This window comes from Podarcis bocagei, assembly GCF_964188305.1.
Source record: "Podarcis bocagei genome assembly, chromosome: 8".
NCBI classification, from domain to species: Eukaryota; Metazoa; Chordata; class Lepidosauria; order Squamata; family Lacertidae; genus Podarcis; species Podarcis bocagei.
In genome coordinates, this window is record NC_138133.1 from 41,615,742 (window position 1) to 41,639,845 (window position 24,104).

General features: G+C 41.3%; 1 protein-coding gene and 1 long non-coding RNA gene across 2 annotated transcripts in view; one reads left to right on the forward strand and one right to left on the reverse strand.

Annotated features, from left to right (window-relative positions):
• The window catches only part of LOC308593367, a 31,527-nt gene extending 10,328 nt beyond the window's left edge, over positions 1–21,199 (forward strand). Inside the window, exons 2-4 of the long non-coding RNA XR_014010922.1 lie at positions 9,060–9,137; positions 20,661–20,786; positions 20,880–21,199. This is a non-coding gene — a long non-coding RNA (uncharacterized lncRNA). The remainder of the gene's footprint in view (positions 1–9,059; positions 9,138–20,660; positions 20,787–20,879) is intronic.
• Positions 1–24,104, reverse strand: part of LDLRAD4 (low density lipoprotein receptor class A domain containing 4) — a 263,177-nt gene that overhangs the window by 178,498 nt on the left and 60,575 nt on the right. The gene's annotated exons all lie outside the window — the stretch shown is intronic.

Sequence of the window (24,104 nt, forward strand, 5' to 3'; positions counted from 1 at the left end):
ATAAGCATGTGAAACTATATAATTGGATGCTTTATTATTGCTTATTTCACATAGCTATATCCCTAGGGTTTCTGCTGACCTGAACCTTGGTCAGCAACCATTTTAGCAGTTTTCAGGCTGCCAGTGTTACCTCTAGCAACCAACCAATCTTGCTGTTACTCACCAGCACTTGTTTCCCCACACCAGTACAGTGGTACCTCAGTTTAGGTACTTAATTCGTTCCGGAGGTCCGTTCTTAACACTACTTAAGATATAACTCTTTGCTAGAAATAAAAGCTTTCAGGTCAGGCCCAGGATTTTGCCTTAGCACACGACACCACTGAGCATATTCTCAAGTTTCTGTCTCCTGCTTGGTGCCCTTCCTTTATCATTTTCATTAGCATTATCATCATCATCATCATTTATGAAATTTGTATACTGCCTTATACTGTAAATCTCTGGGTGGCTTTTGACTTGTGCCATTTTACAAATCTTGCTCCCTGATTCATTGACTGAAGATGCACTTATTTTAGCCTGCCTGATTGTTGTTGAAGTAAAACAGCAATTTCTATTTAGTTAATAATCTTGTAACATAACTGCAATAATGGGAACTATATTCACTTTTCTTTTCCCCAACATAGTAGGCAGAGGAGGGGACCATATCTACTTTCTGACAAGCATTTTATTTCTCATTTGGGTGTAAAATACTGAGGTCTATTCTCTGAAAGAAAATATTTCAAACTGTACATACCTCTTAAATATCTCCACCCCCTGGGCAAACACAAGGATACTATCAAAATACTGCACTAGATAGACTATAAGGTCCTTTAGCATTTCTCTTTCGACTAAGAGAAATTTATTATTTTATCAAAAATATAATCTAAAAGGCTCTGTTCCCCATAGTGCATGAGGGCTGACTCTCTTTAGCCCAGAAAGAAAATGCAGAAAGGTGCCAAACGCAGGGGGGGGGGAGGAAAGATTACTTCAAGTACACAAGCTAAAATGTTACTGAATATAACATAACTGGGAAGAGACCAGGACTGAAAATGGTTGCTAAGAGTGCCTTTGAAGAAGAACTGTTTGAATTTTCTTTTGAGCAGCTGAAGGTCTCCTTCCTTCCCTCTTCACCTCAACCAAAATAATAATTTGTAAATACTTATGGACAGTGCTTTTCTAGAAAAAGAGGTTCTGGAACTCACCATGACTGCCTTCCTTGTTCTCTTATAATAGCAATGGCACCCAACTGAGAGGTGTCGGAACTGAGTACAGGTGAGTTCCTGCTTAAGCACGCTGTCGGAGCTGCTTCCAGGTCCCAGCTCACAGAGGACCACGCTAGCCGGTATTACTGTACAAAAGTCTTTATTGAGTTACAAGTTCCATTTTCAAACCGCAGCATGCAGCTCTACGTCTTAGAAGCTAGACCGGCGAAGCTCCGTCTGAGTCTCCGCCTCCTGTACACCAACTTAATACTCTAGCCTTCCTCCACCTCTTCCGTCTTTCCCTCCTCCTCTGGGTCCCTCTACCCCCCGTGGTCTCTTCCTTCCTGGACTCTTCTGACGCAGACCCCCCGGACTCTGCTCCCTCTTTGCGGCGGGCTTTAGGACCTGGCTCCCTATCCGGACTGCTTACTGTGCCGCCTTCCTGTGCATTTGAACTTGGCGCGCGCGCGCAGCCTTCGACCTTCCTCTTGACCGTTTCCTCGCTCCCCGATGGAGGTGTGGCCAATCCTAACTCCTGCCTTTCCGCTTGCGGCGAGCCGCCAGCTCCCGATGCCTGCGACCCCTCCCCCCTACTGTGCTCTGGTGGGGAAGCTGGTCCCGATTTCCAACTGCTGCTCTCTGAGTCTCCTCTGGTCCCTTCTTCCTGGTGTGTCCCCCTAGGCGCCCCCCTTGTTCTGACCACTGGCGCCCCTTTCTGTGAATCCTCCGATTCACTGGAAAGACTCGGAGATCTCGGGCCGCTGTCATCGCTCATATTTCCTTCGGATTCCTCCCCCTCGCTCTCTGTTTCCTCCCTTTCCTGTGCCTCTGCTCCTGAACCCCTGACACACGCACAAAACACATTTCTTGATTTGAGAAGGCATACTTTTATGTACAGTGGTACCTCAGGTTAAGTACTTAATTCGTTCCGGAGGTCTGTACTTAACCTGAAACTGTTCTTAACCTGAAGCACCACTTTAGCTAATGGGGCCTCCCGCTGCTGCCGCGCCGCCGGAGCCCAATTTCTGTTCTCATCCTGAAGCAAAGTTCTTAACCTGAAGCACTATTTCTGGGTTAGCGGAGTCTGTAACCTGAAGAGTATGTAAACTGAAGTGTATGTAACCTGAGGTACCACTGTATTATAGTTTCTAGCTGCTTGGACAGAACCTATGATGGATCTGGATGGGAACACACCCATTTTTAAAAAAATGTTTCCGAACAGAATCTTGCCATCTTCAAAGATATAAATTTTATACTCTAACTTATGATGGGGTTATGTAAGAGAGATGTGATGATAACACAGGGAGATAAGATATGTTTTCTAGATTCTTAACATACATGCACAAACAGATATTTTATAAAACTTTCCAAGTTGAGAGAGGGGAAAAAATTAAAAGTTCCAGTCACCATTTGTTGCTTTCAAACTGTAATTTAGTATCCTAGATCTATTGTTTCCTGTCCCTTGTCCATCAAAGAGAGTTAATAGTAGAACCTTTATCTAGAAAAATTGTCATACTAAGTCTTTCAGATATGATTTGTCTACACCCAAATTTATTGCAGACCAGTGCCAAGTCCACTTTGGTTGAGCCTTCAGATAGATGTATCACACCAGCTATGCTGAAGCCCTCTTGGAATTGCTTCATCGATCCAAGTTGCATTTCTGCATGAGTGAGAATGTGCGGTGGGGGGGACTGTGCATTTCTCCAATGAGTTTAGAATAATGAACAAACTCTTTCACAAAGGACTCTCTCACGTACACCACTGAGATAGCTGAAGAAAACCCTTCTTTAAAAACTAGAAGACAAACCTTTTGCACATATTGCATAAACATGGAGGTGTATTTTAATTTAGCGGCAGCTGAACAAGGAGAAGATCAGATTAAAAGTCAGAGCGAGCTCTGCAAAACAACACCATACATGTTTGGGCTACAGTAAGTAGACATGCTGGTCCAGAAGGTTAATCAGATCTAGATAACAAAGAGAACTTGCTCCCTAAACATTGCTAAGCAAGACTGACAACTGTTGTCATCACTACTGATGAACATCAGTAGGTCTTACAGAAAAAGATAACATATATGTACCAGAAACTATCTGAAGTGAAAGATGAGGACCAAATTCACCCCAAATTAGTTCTCTGCCTCCCCTCCATCCCCTACAGTTAGTCTAAAATAAAATATCTATATTTTTAATGCCAAACTAATTTTAGACAGAAACACATAAAACAGTTTTCAACACAAGCAGAAAATATTTAAATAAGCATTTGTCCTAACATGGTGCAGCTGCACAATGATGACTATGCATCATTCTGTCTTTATTCCTTATTCATGCTGCTAGATAAGTATCTGAAAATCGACAAAAAGTGCAGATCTGCCATCCTGGAGCTAAACTAAAAAACAACCGCAAAAGAAACAGGATCCAAAAAGCTATGAAGCTAGTTCTGTGAGCCCAGGGGGACTTTAGACTTGTTTTTCTCTAATAGCAGCCACCCCCACCATCACCATGCCACATGGCAAACTGTATTTTGAAGCTGAGAGGAGTTTCAAAAGTAGTTTGTGATAAGTCACAAGGCTCAGTTTTTCAGACTTTTAAAAAATAAAAATAAATGCATAGGTTAACAGGAGCCCAAGTGGTCCTTTGCATCAAGATATCTTCACCTAGGAGAGAAAGAAGCTGAACATTTCCCCAGAATCTGTACCAATAAGGGCCTCTCTGCTCCGCTCTTGGTATGAAATAACCAGCCATTTCTAATTTTCACTCCATGTTCCCTCAAGATGGCATTTCTATTTGAATGTATATGGCATTCAAACCACATTTTGTAGACCTGTGGAAGTCAGTGTCCCTGCCACTATCCCATACTGTGAGGGCACAATAAAATAAATTTAAGTAACAAAATGAATATTTCATAAATGAGTAACAAAACATATATGGTTTTAACAAATAATGATATGAAAGCAGGTTTTGATAATTAACAATGACTTAGCATCCCTGTTAAAAGGCACAAGAGACTTGCTGCAAGGAGGTGGGATACAGTACTCTTAATCTCTGTCAGTGTAATGGAGAAAGGCTAATATATATCTTGGACTCATGTTGACTAATCATGCAGAAAGGTAGGAGACATACACCAACAAGCCTCAATTGATATCATCATGCAAATCAAAGAAGCCTCTGGAGATTGCTAGCCTTATTTTTCTCTCCCAGGTGGACAATTCAGTTCCACCAGGGCCACCAACTTGGAGAGACAAAAAAACACTTTACTTGGCACTGAACACAGAAGACAGAGAATGATGACAAACACTTACCGTAATGTGCAAAGCCAGAAGAGCAGAAGGAGCAGACACCATCCCATTAATGGAAGCACAGTAAAAAGCTTGAAACAGAACTACCATCAACATTGGCAACTCATGATTAGAACACAGAGTCTCAAGAGCTGGAAGGGTTCATAAACGCAATCAGGCTCCATCATTTTTAAATGCAAAACAATGTGTTCCTTCTGTAAATTCAAACAGTATTATCTATTTCCTTTCCAGCTGAAATGGCCTCCCCCACAGGCTTTGCACTTCAACTACAATTCACTATCAGGCAAAAAATAAATTAAAAATGGTACCAATATGTGAAAACCTGAGGCAATCACAGTGATTTGCTCCGGGTGTGTGTGTGTGGAACACATGCACTTAAGGTAGAGAACAAGTTATGTAAAAAAACAACAACAAAACCCCTATGTTTCTTTTATGAAAAGATAAATAAAATAATGACAAAAACACAGTGGAAGTCAAGCTTCAACAGCAAGGGAAATGGCACACAAGAAACATGGTACCTTGACCTCCATATAAAACAAAGTGCACTGTACTATTTCCTCATCTGTTTACTAGCAACAGTAGACAAATGATGGTTTAAAAATAAGCATAAGAAGCAGGCCAGTCAAATCAACCACAGTTAAAGCCCTGCCATTCACACAGCCAAAAACATTTCTCAACAAGTCCCAGAGATTCACACCCTGGATTCTGTACGCTTGTGCCAATGTCTCTGTAATGCTGGCATCACATCACTCCATAGCACAGCTATTGACCTGCTTAGGACAATCCCAACAACTTAAGGTTTGGAATTGGCAAGTCTCAGAACCCTGGTCAGCAACTCATTTGTCTGGAGGGTCATGTTGAAAAAAGAAGTAAGGGTCAAAGGCCCTTTTTCATTTCTAGGTTCCTGCAGTGGCTTGTTAGTTAAATCTGTGTTCCTGCTAGATTGGTGATACTTCTTCAGGTTTGACTCAGGAGCTTTTGGTTGCTGATCCATATCAGCTATCTGCACCAATGCAGGCAGTTCTATTAGGCTGAGAGAGAAGGTATTGAACGTTTGGCTAGAGATCAGGGCAAATGCACTGATCTCTGAGGCCCTGCTTCCGAACTAATGATTGTAAAACAACTTGTGAAGAATTCACACAACTGATTTGTGTGTGATCAAGTCACTACACATGGACTTTTCAGGAGATTTTGGCACACTGGATAAGCACCATGCTCTGTCACCAAATATAATTTTCTCAGGCATTTGAAAATTGGGTTGTGATGAGTCACTATCTCAACACATGCCAAAACATTCACAAGTCTGCTTCACCAAACTAACATTTCCAGGAAACAGTAGGATTTAGACATGGAAATACAGAAATGAAGCCAGTTACTGGGAGGGTTTGCACTAAACCCCACCTCCAACCTGCTCTAGCAACTTTCTCCTGAGTAACCACTGGGAGAAGCCAGTTTTATTGCAGATTTTTGTAGAAGATCCTTCTGAAGCTGTGTGTGTGGCAGTCGAACACCGCTCCTCTTTGCTTTTATACTTCACAAGCTAACAGGTGCCTAACTGAAAGTCTGGTTGCTATTTGTAGGTATAATAGGGGAAGCCAACTCTCACATGGCTCTCACATGGCTCCCAGATCTTAGAGTTATGCATGATTCAAAAGGAAATAACTAAAACAAGAACCTTAGCCCAAAGCTTTTCAAGTCCCTGAGGCCTGTTAGTTATTGCCATTCGGCAATTTATTGTTCGGCATTTCTAATGAAGGGGGTGGGTTACAAATATTATGTATTCTTGTGCACTTATTTACATTCTAAAATGCCCTGTGAGTTGTGCAAAGGACGGCATATAAATTATACCTAAATAAACAAATTTGTCCATGACACAGGGGTGGGTCTCAAACAGCAGTCTTCAACAGCTAGTCTCCAGCAACTTACCACATGTGCCATGTAGAACAGGGACTACAGTTCCAGCCTGAAAGGACTCCTCCCATCTCTCCTAGATTCATACCGTCAGTTAACTCCCTAAGCCAGTTGGCACACATCAGTTCCTGTAAAACCTTTGTTGCCAAGCCAGGTCATTAGTCTGAACGACTCGTTGCTAAATTGTTATGCCTTGCCTTCCTTCCTGACCATCAGCTTAGTTTTGACTACACCTTCTGCCTCTGGCACTTTCGTGCTCACTGCTTGTAAAAGAACCAGCTTTTTCCCCACCTGTGGCTGTCCTGGTCTTCTTCTTTGGCGATCACTCATAGCTGAGTAAGATTGTCTTCCATGAACACAGTCTTAACAGTGAGTCCGTAAGTGACTGTGGAGACCTCTTTAATGGAGGTGGGGGGGGATCTACATGCATTTTCTATGGACTTTTAAAAACTGCCTGCATGGATCCAACAACAAAACATAAAATAAATAAAATTTAACATGCAAAATTTGGGGAACAATGTTTCTTATCAGTTTGGAGGCATGGCTCCATCATCTGCATTAAAACGTAATACAGTAGTACCTCAGGTTACATACGCTTCAGGTTACACACACTAACCCAGAAATATTGCCTCGGGTTAAGAACTTTGCTTCAGGATGAGAAGAGAAATCATGCTCCGGCGGCGCAGCAGCAGCAGGAGGCCCCATTTAGCTAAATTGGTGCTTCAGGTTAAGAACAGTTTCAGGTTAAGAACGGACCTCCGGAACGAATTAAGTACTTAACCTGAGGTACCACTGTAATGATGAGCATGTAAAACCTTTTTTCAAAATTACTACCATGTTTATCAGGAGGATTGTAAGTTTAAATGCTGCTAATTTCAGTTTAAACAAAATACAAATAAGGGAAATGCTTTAAATATGCACTAAAATTTCCATGCTTAAAAAACAACAGCAAAAAACAGTATGTGTAATTTTTTATATATATAAAAAAGGACAACATCCACAACTTCAGGAACATTCTCCAAAGCAGAAAAGCAAACCTTCAAAGTCTCTAGAAGCAAATCAATACCGTCCACGAAGTGGCAATGAACTCTCATCTTTACCAAGTAAACAAACAAATGATAAAAAAACCTTTATACTCTCCTAAACTCTGCCAAAACTTACAAAACAGAGGCAGAAAGTGTACTTTAGTTTTCTTTCGATGGCCAAGAATTTCTATAACAAGTCATCCTTGGACACAGTTCCAAGAAAGTAATCTGGGAGCATGTCTGGCCGCTTTCAGATAATTTTGATTCGGCACATTCCATAAACAGAAGGCATGAGGAAACATGAAAACTTCACAGTGCTGACAACATCAGTGAGTACTTTCAACTCTAAACTCACGCTTTGTCCTTCTAAATATCTCTGAGTTGAGGGAGAACCCCCTTTCCTTTGTTGTCTTAATGGCACATCACCTAGGTGATCACCTCAACATAGGAAGCTAGCCTGGCCTATACAGTGGTACCTCTAGTTACAAACTTAATTCATTCCGGAGGTCCGTTCTTAACCTGAAACTGTTCTTAACTAGAGGCGTGCTTTCGCTAATGGGGCCTCTTGCTGCCGCTGCACCGCAGGCACACCATTTCCATTCTCATCCTGGGGCAAAGTTCTCAACTCGAGGTAACTCTTCCAGGTTAGCAGAGTTTGTAACCTGAGGCATTTGTAACCTGAGGCGTTTGTAACTCGAGGTATTGTAACTCGAGGTAATACCACTGTATTTTAACAGTTGCAGGATCTTACATATAGCCTACTTCCTCTCCGTCAAACTCTTAACAATATAAAGAATTGAAGAGCAGCCCAGGGATCAAGGAACTCTGTGGGCAGAGCTTACATGACCATAAATAAGCTTTTAAGTGAATTGTTCTGGTGAATCCACAATTCTGGTCCAGTTTCCATCTTCACATGTTCAGGCAACTACTGACTGTAACAGCAACAACACTCCATAACATCCAGGCCAAACCCCCTTATTTAGACTAAATAATCCAGTTTCAACACACATTATATGCTCCATTTTTCAACAAATATAGGTAAGTGTCCATTACGTTAAATTAAACCAACTATCATCACCACCACCACTATTCTGGGCACTGACCTTCTAAATTTGCTGTAACCACAACTGTTAAGTGGCAATCAATTCATTGTTCCATAGCTGCTTTCCTGAAATGAACATTTGATCAATGCAATTTCAGTCTTAGGATTCTCATGAAGTTAAACGTAATAGTGAAATAAAGAAAGAAATACCGTTTTTTTGCACCATAACACTCACTTTTTTCCTCCTAAAAAGTAAGGGGAAATGTCTGTGCGTGTTATGGAGGGAATGCCTACGGGTGGCATGCCTACGGATTTTCCTCCTCTAAAAGCTACGTGCGTGTTATGGTCGGGTGCGTGTTATAGAGCGAAAAATACGGTATATAGCAGTAGGAAAACATTCTAGTTTGTTTTAGCTACAATTATTTAAAAGCATATTGTCTTCCAAATGTAATACCTGACTTCTATTCTTTTCAGCAGAACACTGTCACAATAGTTACTGCATTTCCTTTACTACTAAAATCATAATATTTAGGGAGAAATGCTTGTTAGGCATAGAGGGAAAGCTACCACAACTCAAAACTGGACTTTGCTTTTCTTCCTTCTTCTAGGAATTGACTCAAGCACAAGAGAAATATTCAGTGAAAAAAGGAAGAAATGACGACTTCATCAGAAGGCAGACTTATTAGGTAATTAAGTATCATTGAATTCAGTGGAATTTACTTTCAGCTAACTACATTTAGGATTGGACTGTAAAAACAAACTGAACAAGCTGAAAAAGTAACACTGGCAAGGTATTTATATAATTTATCAACACATCTATCCTATATTTCTTCCGTGAGAGAGGCTGAAGAGAGTTTATGCAGGAGCTTTTAGGAGGTATCCAATCTAGATGGTTAAACAGACTGCTTATGTTCAGCAGGATAGTAGCATTATGTTCCTTCAAATCATTCCTGGGATCTGCACTGTATGTCTAAGGAACATGCTTCTTAAAACTTGTTTATTTTCATCACACTTTTAAACAGTCTCATGAACAGACTACTTAAAGCACTCATCTGAGCTCTTCCTTTTGTATGCTATGGAATAGCATTGTTCTAAATTCTTATTGCAATGTGTTGTTGTTTTTGAAATAGTGTGAACAATCATTCTGAGCATTTATCAGAAAAAGCAGCAGCAATGACAAACAGTAACAATCAAGACTTCAAGTACAAATTGCATCCACAAAAAAGTAAAAATTCAACTGCCACTAACATATAGCATATATGGAGAAAACAACAGCTATTTCTCTCTGATATAAGCCATAATCTATGAAGATGGCAAACACATACTATGAAGTGTAATCAAATGATGTGTCTGAAAGCCTAATTTCATAATAGTGCACATTAAAACAGGGTCAACTTGCTAAATCGAAAACAATAAAAGGGATTATGACTGTCATTGAAGGGAGGGTGAACAGCAATTAAATATGTCCATTAATATTGGTTGAATACACCTTTTGACCAGAGGCATCCATTTAAAGAAGCAATTAGATAATTATGATGAAGACCAAGCTTCATAAAAGCATTCTGTTTCTTTTTTTAAAAAAGGTAATTGTAATGTCACACAGCTTCGCTTGTGAATAAAAAAGAAAATGAAAGACAAATAGGACAAGAATTTCCTCCATGTAAATCTTTCTTAAACCTCAGGCTCTTATATCCTTTGGTGTGGATATATTTTCAATAAATAAAGAGCAGCAGCAGCATCCATGATTTTAGAACGCCAGTGTGGTGTAATGGTTAGGGTGTCAGACTAGGGTAAGAGAAACCACAGTTCAAATTCTCGCTCCATAATGAATTTCACTGGGTGACCAGGGCCTGTCTCTCAGCCTAAACTACATCACACGGTTGTTGTGAGGATAGCCAAGCAATTCTGAACATAGCATACATTTATTTCTATTTTATCTAGAAAACATATTTAAATCACCATACTAAACAAAAACTGTTCCATGTTCCCCATCTGGTTCATTCACTCCTGCTAAAACCTGCACTAGTAAGTCTAGTCTGGTCTTTTAAATCTGCCTATAGAATAAGGTAAGGTAAAAAAGATAAAGGACCCCTGAACAGTTAAGTCCAGTCAAAGGCAACCATGGCGTTGCGGCGCTCATCTCACTTCCAGGCTGAGGGAGCTGACGTTTGTACGTTTGTCCACAGATAGTTTTCCGGGTCATGTGGCCAACGTGACTAAACCGCTTCTGGAGCAATGGGACACTGTGACAGAAGCCAGAGTGCATGGAAACGCCATTTACCTTCCTGCCGCAGTGGTACCTATTTATCTACTTGCATTGGCATGCTTTCAAACTGCTAGGCTGGCAGGAGCTGGGACAGAGCAATGGGAGGTCACTCCATCGCAGGGTTTCGAACCACCGACCTTCTGATCGGCAAGCCCAAGAGGCTCAGTGGTTTAGACCACAGTGCCACCTACAGAATATATCAACTCCGTTGCAAGACTAAGTTCAAAATGAATGTTTCCGCAAGCACGCAATGAGATGACTCAACAGCTTCCTGCACTTTGGAACCCTGCAAGCAACCAGACAGACCAGTAGTATCCTGATGAAAATGCACCAGCAGATAAAAAGTGAAATATGCCATACTTTATTTTACAATATTTAAACATGCCCATCCTCTCAAAGTGAGCAACTAGCATATTCTCATGACAAATATTTATTCAGTAATTTTGACTGCCACTGAAGGAATATTTTTCAATTTAAAGGTTATACCCAACAAAGGATTGAAACTGTTCTAACTAGTTTCTTTAACCTGAATCATAGTGCATCTCAATATATCTTTATGTTTCAGTAGAGCTGAATCTAATCCAAACAACATTTAAAAATTATTCAATTATTCTCTCCAATTACGTGATAGTAAGGATGGCAAAGGATGATGAAAAAGGGGGAGGGGGAAGGGTACAAATGGCTTTTAGGGGTCATTAAGCTTTTCAAAGTCTTAAAGCTCTTTTAAAGCTCCGGCGCATCAAACCTACTAATTAAGTAACAGTGCTAACTCTTGAAAAACATGCTCACAATCAGCCAACTCTAAACTGTAATGTTTGCTTTTCTGCAATTATGTACAAGTAAGAGACACTTTTTCCAACTATATTGATTTTTCCTATTAGTCCCTGACTTTTCCAATCAGAAAATCCCGCCCCCTGTAAAACAAAACAAAACAATCTCTTTAAAAGCGAGAATATCATTCTCCCCCACAGAGTGTACAAGCTAACTTCAGCAGACACGACCTTTAGAAAGCACTAATAATGTTCACCCTGTGCTTGGAGGCACTTTGACACATTAGCACTTGGAAAGATCTCCAGGCAGTAGTTTATCAGCAGGGCCCATCCAGGCATGATGAGCACTTTCACAGTGCATTAGCATATATCTAGAGAAAGAATGCTCTGGTCTGAAAGGGCTTTTTATTGTTGGAGCGACCTTAAAGTAAAAAGGGAAAGAGTCCCACTCAAGTTCTCCCTAATATCCAGAAGTGTTTGCCGTGTGACCCACAACTCCATTTATTTATTTGTTATCAGATGCTTCATGCTGTGAGCCTCGAGACCAGGGGTAGGCAATCAAAGGCCTGGGGGCCGGATGCGGCCCAATCGCCTTCTCAATCCGGCCCGCAGATGGTCCGGGAATCAGCGTGTTTTTACATGAGTAGAATGTGTCCTTTTATTTAAAATGCATCTCTGAGTTAATTGTCTGGTGTTTTTACATGAGTAGAATGTGTCCTTTTATTTAAAATGCATCTCTGGGTTATTTGTGGGGCCTGCCTGGTGTCTTTACATGAGTAGAATGTGTCCTTTTCTTTAAAATGCATCTTGGGTTATTTGTGGGGCATAGGAATTTGTTGATTCCCCCCCCCAAAAAAAAATATAGTCCTGCCCACCACATGGTCTGAGGGATGGTGGAGCAGCGCACGGCTGAAAAAGGCTGCTGACCCATGTTCTAGACCCAGTACTGTTAAAGAGCACAGGATCTTGAAAGATTTACAGAAGGTATCTGTGATGGCCTGGGAATCCGATTCAGAGGCTGAACCGGAGGAACCCCAGCCTGCACAAGAGTCCCCACCTCCAGGGCCGGCTGAGCTGGGGCGGGGCCGTGGATCTGAAGCGCCTGCACTTGTGCCGGATCCTCAGGAGCAGGCACCAGGTGGTTCCATTCTGGCTCCGGAGGTGATTGAGGACACAGTGCCTACAGGTGCGCCTCTCCCGGCCCTGCCAGAGGAAGGTGAGTCTCCCCCTGGGTCCAGTAACTCCCCAGCCTTTCCTGAACTGCAGAAGCTTAGGGCAGAGAGACGGAGGGAACTGGTTTCTCCCAGGAGGAGTGCTCGCCTTAAGGCTGGGAGAGGCGGGTCTCCTGGGGGCCGGGACCGCCCCTGGCCTCAGAGAAGATAAAGGCCAGTCAGCCCGGTCCCAGGTTGTGGGAGCAACATCGTTGAGTACCTGCTCCTGCCCCGGACCCAGACCTGACCTTCCAGTGTTCCTGTCCCCGCCCAGCTTCCTGCTTCTGACCTTCCAGTGTTCCTGTCCCCGCCCGGCTTCCTGCTTCAGACCTTGCCTCGCTCCTTGTGAACTGTTTCCAGGCTAGTGACCCAGGACTGGACTTTGACTACGACAACGGTAACCTTCCCCCCGGGACTAGCACAGTATCAGAAGGTTTATTTTATGTTTAGACCCATCAGTAGGAATGGGCAGTATCTGGTTTTCAACATCACGATATAGCACCAGCTAAACATAATGATATATATCTGCGGTGGCGGAGGGCCTTGCTGGGTATTCAATGATATGGTGGTTTATTGCACAGCCCTACCCCTCAGCCAACCTTGCCAACCTGCCAACCTAGTAGTTCGAAAGCATTCAGTGCAAGTAGATAAGTAGGTACCACTCCGGCAGGAAGGTAAAAGGCGTTACCATATGCTGCTCTGGTTCGCCAGAAGTGGCTTAGTCATGCTGGCCACATGACCTGGAAGCTGTACGCCGGCTCCCTCGGCCAGTAATGCAAGATGAGCGCTGCAACCCCAGAGTCGTCCACGACTGGACCTAACAGTCAGGGGTCCCTTTACCTTACCCCTCAGTCATCAAAACTGAGTTCAAATGGTATGCTACATTTCTAGGATTCCATGTTAAACACCAGTGCTAAAACCACACAACAGCAGAGGCCAAAGGGCAGCTGACAGTACAGGTGTTTATGTGTTTTACTTTATACTTGATTTTAAAAACCAGTCAGGGGCTGGAACCCTCTCCAATGCAATGTACAGACTGCAGGTACTCCTGTATATAGCGTACGTATTGTATGTTTCTCTGCACAACCAACTGCAGTGCTCTAAAGAGTAGACTCAATCCTGAGATGGTAGACAGGGTGGCAAACTAACCTGCTGCCCCTTCTCTCTATGCCCTCTATTGTGCCCCATTTTTCCATGCATCTTGAAGATGGACCATCTGTCTGCAGCTGCCACAGCAAAGCTTCGAGGTAATCATAGCTCAGTGGTAGACCACATTCAGATGGTCCCGGCTTCAATTGCTGGCAGCTCTAGCTAAACACATCAAGAAATAGGTGATGTGAAATAACTTTACCTAGAGAGCAGCTGACAGTCAGAGTAGAGAATACTGTGATTACATGCACTAATAGTCTGACCTGGAGAATGGCAGCTTCCTATGTGATGAGTTGGATTAATTCAGCTTATAACACTTTATCCTACCTTAACACACATGGTACTTAGATCAGAAAAAGTGCTAGAGTTTCTCTACATTCATAAGCAAAGGTTGTATGAATTTGAAGTCACAATTGACAGAAAACAAAGCAATAATATTTGGAGGATTCAAAGAGAGATTATCAAAATGGTTGAACAATAAGAACATTTCCAGAATCTCCTGATATCGTCTTCATTCAGCAAGGCCTACAGGATATTATCAAAGTCCTATTAAATATTATATAAACTCACACTGATTCACTTCCCAAACAGAACTGAGTCACAAAGTTGATGATCTCCCTAGTGTAAACTCGGCTAACTTCAATGAAACAACCCCAGGGAGTACAAGTGCAACAGATTCTCACCCACACTGCTTCACATCAAGGTAACTTGCAATTTAAATTTACTACCTACAGCTAAGCCAAAATAAAGAATTTGCTGTGATTCAAACCTTCTGGCATTTACAAGTTTACAGACATGTACAGTGACAGTGCTGTGCTAGAAAGAACTTCAGAAAACCTTTCCTAATTATCTAGAAAGCAGCGCGAAAGAGGTGGAGGTTGGAATGGTGAGACATATGCACATGCTTTTAAGACACATTCATCATTTCAATCAAAGAATAACCTCTCTCCTTCGTCCCAAGTTTTTATCTTAAGACTCTAAAAGGCAAAAGGATGAGACACTTTATGACACATCGGTAAGAATTATATATCCTCTTACATAAGATATCAACAAAGGGGATACAGGTCACTGATCCAAAAAATTGAATGCATTTCATGTACAAACCACACTGTCAGCCCAGGCTAACAGGCATCCTGTGGAAAGGACACAAGCAAAAACAACTGTAAATTCAACTTGCAAAAAAAGAGAAAATTAAAACAAAAAAGAAGCCTCACTTCAAAAGGACCAGGTGAAATCTATGTGCCAGGGATTATGAGATTTAACTAGTGTGAAGGCCTTTATAGGCGAACTATTGCAGGGCTGAGAATCTGTGACCTCTTGATGCTGCTGGACTCCCATTTACCTCATTCAAGCATGGCCAATGGTCAAGTATGATAGAATTTGTGGTCCAACAGCCTCTGGAAGGCCACAGGTCAGCCACTCACACTCCATTGCCTTGACCATTCCACAAGGAAGGGGTTTTTGGTTCAGAGAATAAGGGTGAGGTGCTGGGAGAGTGTTGCCCCAATTAGTGTCTGGCCTCAGTCAAAGAGGAAGTAGGTCCAAGTTGAATGTGGCTACTCTGTTCAAGTAGTGCGCACGTTTCTGAGACCCCTTTTCTAAACAATCATCCTTGGGACATTCTTTTCCACAGAGGGAAATAATGTCTTCTCAGCTGTTGTAGCTGGTCATTGATGAAACAGCCCCATTCTTAAATACATAGCTTGGAAACAATGGCCCCCTCTTTAAAATGTTGATATTGTGGAACAAGTCCTGCTGTGTTGTACTCAGACTCGCTCCCAACTAATTGCGAAGGATTGCAGCCTAAAAGACATTAACTATTCCTACAACGATAGTGTCATATAAAATAACAAATTAAGTGACTTCATAACAGCTCAGTGCAATATAGTAATGCCAAACTATGCATTTGATGGTTCTCAACCCACTTCTATGAGACAACACAAGGATCTTCAAGGATTTTGAAGAGTAAAAAAAAGAATATTTTATTTTATGTATCCTTAATAAAGGATGGTCTGTGTTTTAGAACATAGGTAGTCAAGGTCACAGCAGCTGGAATGCTAGCAGAGACTAGCAGCAGAGAGGGAAATATCTGTCAATCTGTCTATCTCAGTTTCTCATTTTTTTCCATCTTAAATCAGCTCTCCACATTTTGCTGCAGTTTGCTTTTTAAAAAAATCCTCATGAAAATTCATCAGCATTTTAGTGTGATTTTTTCCTATAAACACATTTTAAATACAGTTTTGACTAATGTTCACACTTTTTTGCATGCAGTTTTCCCCAATATAATGCATGTATGCATTTTTTACCCATATCTCCTTTTCTTTGCACAATATCCCCTAATGTCGGCATTTTTATAAACTATTGTTTGGATAAAGGAATTGCAAAATTGCAGAAAAGTAAAAATTCAAAGGATAGCTATGTTTTGGTTTTCATGTTGTTTTGGAAGTTGTGAGTTTGATAGATTTAAATGCACACCAAACAAAATTTCTCCTCCATTCCTAGCCAGCAGATAAAGGATAAGAGTTGGTTAGGCAGGTCTTGGGACAGATCCACATGGAAGTCTGATGCAGAGTCAACCAAACTGAAAAAATCTATTCAAAGGGGTAGGCTAGGCAAATTGAAATACCTTCATTATTCAAACCTTGTGTCAAAACTCATGCTGTTTGACGTCAGTGCTTGACTTCCATGGCCATTCCCTTCAATGTGTCATTGGCAAAACAACACGCCCTTCAAATATTTCTTATGTCTAGCTATCCTTATGTTTTTGTCATTGTAATGTTAAAATCCAAAGTTCTTGTCAAAACAAAATGCAGCACTTCAAACTGTGCTGGGCAGAAATGACATTTCTGGTTATCAGATATGAAATCAACAGCTCATAATGTAAAAGTTACAATTCCATTGAATTATTTTACAAGTAACTGAAGAAGCTGCAGCAACTTTGCCTGTTTGAAGAAAACTCAAAACTATAATGAGAAATAGAACAGTCTGAAAGCCAATACCTGATCCAGGAAAAAATAAAAGGTGCATTACAAAATAATATGCTAACCAGAAACATATGACATAATTGCTCGTTCATGCTTGCTTTCCTTATATGTGGCATTATCAGACTCTGCAACAGTTGAAAGATTTTTGGACAGTGAGGAAAGTCATTCTTAATGCTACTACACAATTCTAAAAAAAGAAGGTTTTTGAGAAGATAAATGGGAGAAGTGGATGCCTTTGCATGTGCATGTTTCGTTGCTATTAACCTCCATGTTTTCCTTGGAGCGACATACAATTCCAGCCTATATGAGTTACAATGAACTAATGAAAACATATTTAAACATATTTTTGGGCAGGGGGTGTTGGATGATCACTGCTTTTCTTTGCAAAGTCCAGTAATATAACAATTCGACTCCTGACTTCCTTTTGCCAGATCTTGGTGGTTGTTATGATTTATATGGTACACTCCTACCAAATGGTGCACATATGGGTTACTAATCCAGATCATGGCGAGACCTGCACCAGCTTAATTTCAGGAACAGAATGCTATCACAGACCTTTACTCAATTCTCTGAAACAAATCTTTTTGCTGACAGGAAATTGACAGTAAGGGATAGTTGCATGTTCAAAGCTTGTCCAAAGTTTCCCATTAAGGATTCAAAATACAATTCTCTTAGGTTCAACAACTGTCCACTGATCTCTGCCCATTGGATCTTACTGTATTTTGAAGATCTGTTGATCCAATTACAACTGATGCAGGGTGGAGCAGGATACCTCTAAACAAAGACATATTAATTCTCTATTAAGATTTTCTCTGGTGCAAAAAGGAAACAAAAAAGAATTTAAAGCTTAAGATGGGGGAAAAACCAAGTACCTAAATAATAAGAATTTTTAGAATACAAACAATGGTACATTCCAACACTCAAGACAGAAGGAAACCCTTGCCACAGAGCACCTCTGACTGATGAACTCTGTCATATGGTTCACAAGAGCCTCACTATGTGTGTGGCCTCTTTACAACTTTAAATAGTTGCAGGATATGTTTGTGTAGGCAAGCACAGGAAATGGAAGGCTTCTCTCAGACAAAATATGTACATATCCTGTAGTTCTTTCTCTTTGTTGATGATCCTGGAAGAGCAAGTATTGACAATAACACAATATAGGAAGTTACAGGCTTATTTCATTTCTAATTCAGAGGCCGAGTTCATGGAGACAAAATTTCTGTTGATAGTGATCAAATTGGTGATTTTAAAAATTAAATTAAATTAAAAAGATTATAATATACAGTGGTACCTCCGGTTGCAGACGCTTCAGGTTACAGACTCTGCTAACCCAGAAATAGTACTTTGCTTCAGGATGAGAACAGAAATCGCGCGGTGGCAGCAGGAGGCCCCATTAGCTAAAGTGGTACCTCAGGTTAAGAACAGTTTCAGGTTAAGAACGGACCTCTTAACCCGAGGTACCACTGTATAAATATGATATGAACCTTATACACATATGATGGGAGCCTTATACTTACAGCCACTGCTTTTTTCTGAAATAAATATCCAGGGGTGCTCTCATTTTCCTGAAATTTTGTGAAAATCTACACTGCCAACATGGGCCCGGACGGTTTACGAGGGCTGAATACCAGCTATGTCGAGGAAATTCCGAATGTATGGCTACCCTAGCAGTGAATGTCAGTTTCCTCTGGATTCACCAAAGTTATTTATCCATGCCATAACCCCAAGGTTCCCATAGCAGCACCTTAACAGCTGCTGCCAAACTTGGCTTTGCACAGGTTACAAATTGTCATTGCATGGCCAGCGCCTGCAATCATACCTCCCACTGGCTCCCACCCTCTGTTCATCCAGGCACTGAAGCTTGCTGGAGGCAAATATGCCAATGTGGTGCTCTCCATGCATTGTTGACTCTGAGTGCCATGTGCCCCAGCCAGCATGTCCAATGGCCGGGGTTGATAGTTCAACAACATCTTCGAAACATTGTGCTGGCTACTTCTGCCATAGGCTCTCTCAGGAGTCAGCTATACAGCTGCAAATAAAACGTTTTAAGTGTGGTTTAAGTGCAATGTACAATGTGACACTAGATGGCGATGGTGAGCCTTATGGAAAATTCAATGTATTTATTAAAACGCTTTTTTAAAAAAAGCATTTCCAAAGCTGTTTTATATGTGTGTCTGGATTCCACCTCAGTAACTGGTCAGGACTCCAAATAACAGGGTGAGCCTATGTGTGTGCAGCAGGCTTCCCTTTGCAGATGTTTCCCAAACCCATGGATGGTGGGGCAGGGGAACTGCTGAGGGAGTTCTGTGTGGGTGTCCCAGGTCTCCCACTCCACATGACTGCAAATATGTGGAGGAGTGTGACCATTCGTATCCAGTTAAAATGTAGGCTGGGTGTTAAAGAGGAGAATTTTCCTTACCAGCTAATATCAAAACAGACACCTAGATATTTTATTCCTTCTCAAATGCTTTACTTTTCTCCTTGTTTTATTGCTAGAAATTATGAACTGGCATTCCCACCCACCCCCCACTGGCATTTTGGTGAAGAAATACATAGAACATGAAACAGCTGTGGTGCGCTTAACTGCACCAGAGCTTTTTCAGTCACCGAGCAAAGAGAAAATACTTGGGGTTAATAGAAACTCTACTGGGCTAAGTAATAAATAAATAAATAAAATAAAAATCACCTCTGTGAAAGCAGATTTATTAACTGGAACATCTGTCTAGAGAGACAAAAATAGGAAGCTAAAGCTAGAAACAGATAAGAAAAGTGCAAGATCCTTTAATGAAACAAGAGTCTTTGCTCCTTAATCACCTTCTCCCCCAACACCATATCAGTCGTTCCTGCTCTCGGTGATAGCACATCCTTCTTTGAAATGAAGTATCATTAAGCTCCAGTCTATCAAGCTGCAGCTTTGCTCCAAAGAGCACCCTACTTAAAATCAACAATTGCAATGGAAATACCAGGTCTGTTGAACTTTTGCTGGGAAAGCGATTAATCTCACAGTGACATTTTGGAGGTCTTGACAAAGCCACATTTCCAAACAAGATAAACCCCGTCTCCCAACACTCTGTATTGGAATAAGGAACCAAGCACAGTGCTCGAGACAGCAGGGAATTACCAATGGCATGCTAATTACCAGCCTGGTCCAGAAATAGCTGGATGCCACAGCCTTGTTTTGGCATGCTTTGCTTTCTGCAGTGCCGTATTGAATGCCCCTGAAAAGCAAAAACACTGGAACCACTGGGTTGAAGGGTTCAACGTCAACAGAATTGTGCATCCATTCACTTGTAGTGGTTAGAAGGTGGGACTAGGACTTGGGAGGCCAGGATTCAAATCCCTATTTAGCCATGAAGTTTACTGGGTAGCCTTGAGCCAGTCACTGTTTCTCAGCCTAGCCTACCTCACAGGGTGGTTGTGAGGATAAAATGGGGAAGGGATAACCATGTTTCTACCTTGAGCTCCTTGTAGTAAAGCTGGGATATAAATGTAATAATAATAATAATTAACCATGATGAATGATGATGGCAGTTGTAGACCAAAAGATTTATGTAATTCATATACAGTGGTACCTCAGGTTAAGTACTTAATTCGTTCCGGAGGTCCGTTCTTAACCTGAAACTGTTCTTAACCTGAAGCACTATTTCTGGGTTAGCAGAGTCTGTAATCTGAAGCATCTGTAACCTGAAGCGTATGTAACCTGAGGTACCACTGTAATTAATTTCACAAATTACATTATGTTGTCATGTTATTCCATCCCATTTGTTTCAATGCAGAGGAAATACAACACAAATGGAGGGAAATGTAATCAATTTTGTATCACTTGCAGACTGAAAGAAGCAGCGACAGCAAATATGAGCAGATTGATTTTTGTTTGTGAGATGGGATGAACAGGTGAACACCAACAATTTCTGCTCCTTTTTCTGTTTTCATCGGAATTCTCCAGCATCTTTAGGTGGTCAGCTTCAGAGATTCCAAAATGGTTCTTATTTCTGCTAAGAGATCTTTTAGGGCTTATTCATACTTAATTTTCCTCTGCTCTTTCCAGGCACAGTCTGCACTTTAAAGCTTCATGTCTGAATGCCCCTTTCCCCCGCTCCAGACCTTTCCTTATGAAAACCCACTCTCTAAAGCTCAATAGGCGCAATGGCAATCTGCCAAAAAAACCAAATTGACGTAAGCTCTCATTACAGGTAGGTAGCCGTGTTGGTCTGCCGTAGTCGAAACAAAATAAAAAAATTCCTTCCAGTAGCACCTTAGAGACCAACTAAGTTTGTTATTGGTATGAGCTTTCGTGTGCATGCACACTTCTTCAGATATACTGAAACAGAAGTCACCAGACCCTTATATATAGTGAGAGGGTGGGGAGGGGTATTACCGGTACTCAGAAGGATGGTGGGAATGGGTGATTGGCTGATAGGTGTGGTAAACCTGTTGACGACTGTTAACGACTGCAATTGGTCTTACAGGAAAAAGCAAGGGGTGAGATGGCTAAAAATAGCTTTATCACGTATAATGAGATAAGAATCCAACGTCTCTATTCAGACCAGGTCTCTCCATGGTTTTAAATTTGGTAATAAATTGCAATTCAGCAACTTCTCTTTCCAGTCTATTTCTGAAATTCCTGATGTCAGATTTATGTCCATTCATCCTTTGGCGTCGGAATCACAAGACAGAGAAACCAGTAGGAGAACACTTCAATCTCCCAGGACATTCTATACAAGATTTCAAAGTAGCTGCCATATTACAAAACTGTTGAAGTCTTCCAGGGCCATTTGAAATTGCTTGGTGGCCACCCCTTTCCTAGAATCCAGCTAATAGAAAGCAGGAAAGAGATGCGGATCAAAATCAGAATGGAACAGGTATAGAGAAATGTTCGACTACATGAATCTTGGTCTAATACAGCATGATACTTTTTATGTTCTTCCAAGGTAAAAAGGTAAAAGACCCATGGACGGTTAAGTCCAGTCAAAGGCAACTATGCGGTTGCAGCGCTCATCTTGCTTTCAGGCTGAGGGAGCCGGCTTTTGTCCATGGACAGCTTTCCGGGTCATGTGGCCAACATGACTAAACCGCTTCTGGCGCAATGGGACACCGTGATGGAAAGCAGAGCACATGGAAACACTGTTTATCTTCCTGCTGCAGTGGTACCTATTTATCTACTTGCATTGGCATGCTTTCAAACTGCTAGGTTGGCAGGAGCTGGGACAGAGCAACGGGAGCTCACTCCATCATGGGGATTCAAACCATCAACCTTCCGATCGGCAAGCCCAAGAGGCTCAGTGGTTTAGACCACAGCGCCATCCGAGGCATGAGTTACATTTAAGAAAACTAATAGCACCCTTTCCCCAATATATCATATTTCTCCATAAGCTCAACCAATCTGCTTGTAAGTACAGTTTATATTAATTTGCCTAGGATGGCAGTCAGAGTCTGGTCCAGATCCAGCACAGCATATTGCATCCATGGGATGGCTTTTGGAATGATTACAAAGAACCCACACAAATGAAAACATTTTGTCCTAATGTGTTACCTGTGCAATGTGTTCGAAGACAATTCTGGGAACATGATCCCAGATACCTATTCAAGCAAACTAGAATGTTCATATCTGGACAAGTTGCAAGAATCATAAGTGGACCATTTAGATATGCTATTGTTACATATAGAAGGATAATGAATCTACATAATGAATGTTATTCAACCCAATGAACTAAAATGAGAGGATGCAATTTGGCCAAGATCCAAAGAACCACATAACTAGTTACACTTGTCTAAAGAAGCTTTGTGATTCTGTTTTTCAAACAGCAGTTCATCCAAAGTCACACACAAACCCCTTTTGAAGAGAAAAAAGGGGGGGGTCTTTCAAAAGCAGTTTGTGATATGGCAGGAGGATCTCATTCATTTATTCATTCATTTGGGGTGGGGGGTAATGTCCAAACTCCTGACTCTTTTAATCTTAGCCAAGCTGGAAGTTCATTATTTTAAAATAGACACAAATATATGCAGTTCATGATAAACACTATGTGTGATAGGTGAAAATTTCAAGGAAGCAGATTTTGGCTCAACGTTAGCAGAACATTTGCTTGCTGACCATAGAACAGACTGTCCTGGGTAGTAGATGACTCTCCTTCGCTGGAGAAATTTATGCAAAGACGAGAGAGTTATCTGTCTAGGATTTCCTACATGGAGCAGGGTGGTAGTGGTCAGACTACATTACCACCAAATTACCTTCCCATTCAAAAATTTTATTATGCTAACATATGTGCAGAATTGTGGTATGAACAAAATTTTCAGGAAAGTTTATTTTACATAAAATGCATCTACAGTCACTGATGGTCTTATAAAGTATGTTTTGTGAATTACAGATGTTCTTCTACAACTTTGATAAACATTAGCCATTTACTGCTGCTGTTTGGAAGCTGGAGGAAGGTCATAACGCCTACAAGAATGCTCACTATGTTATGTGTCATCAATTCAATCTGCTGTAGTCCTTTATTTTGATTAAGCACGCATGTATAAGATGGACAAAGTGACCATGTTCTTAAACAACCTCACAATCCTACAACTTTGTGTTCCTGCATTCAATACCAATTCCAGCACTGAGGGCCTTCTGGCGGTTCCCTCGCTGCAAGAAGCTAAATTACAGGGAACCAGGTAGAGGGCCTTCTTGGTAGTGGCACCCGCCCTGTGGAACGCCCTCCCACCAGATGTCAAAGAGAAAAACAACTACCAGACTTTTAGAAGACATCTGAAGGCAGCCCTATTTAGGGAAGCTTTTAATGTTTAACAGACTATTGTAGTTTAAGATTTTGTTGGAAGCCGCCCAGAGTGCCTGGGGAAACCCAGCCAGATGGGCGGGGTATAAATAAATTAATTATTATTATTATTATTATTATTATTATTATTATTATTATTATTATTATTATTACTACTACTACTACTACAGTGGTACCTCGGGTTACATACGCTTCAGGTTACATACGCTTCAGGTCACAGACTCTCCTAACCCAGAAATAGTACCTGGGGTTAAGAACTTTGCTTCAGGATGAAAACAGAAATCGCGCGGTGGCAGCAGGAGGCCCCATTAGCTAAAGTGGTGCTTCAGGTTAAGAACAGTTTCAGGTTAAGAACGGACCTCCAGAACAAATTAAGTACGTAACCAGAAGTACCACTGTATTAATGATTGATTGATTGATTGATTGATTGATTGATTGAGAGATAAACAGTTTATCTTTATGGAACATTCCTTCCCGCCCCCCTTTCATTGGAAGCA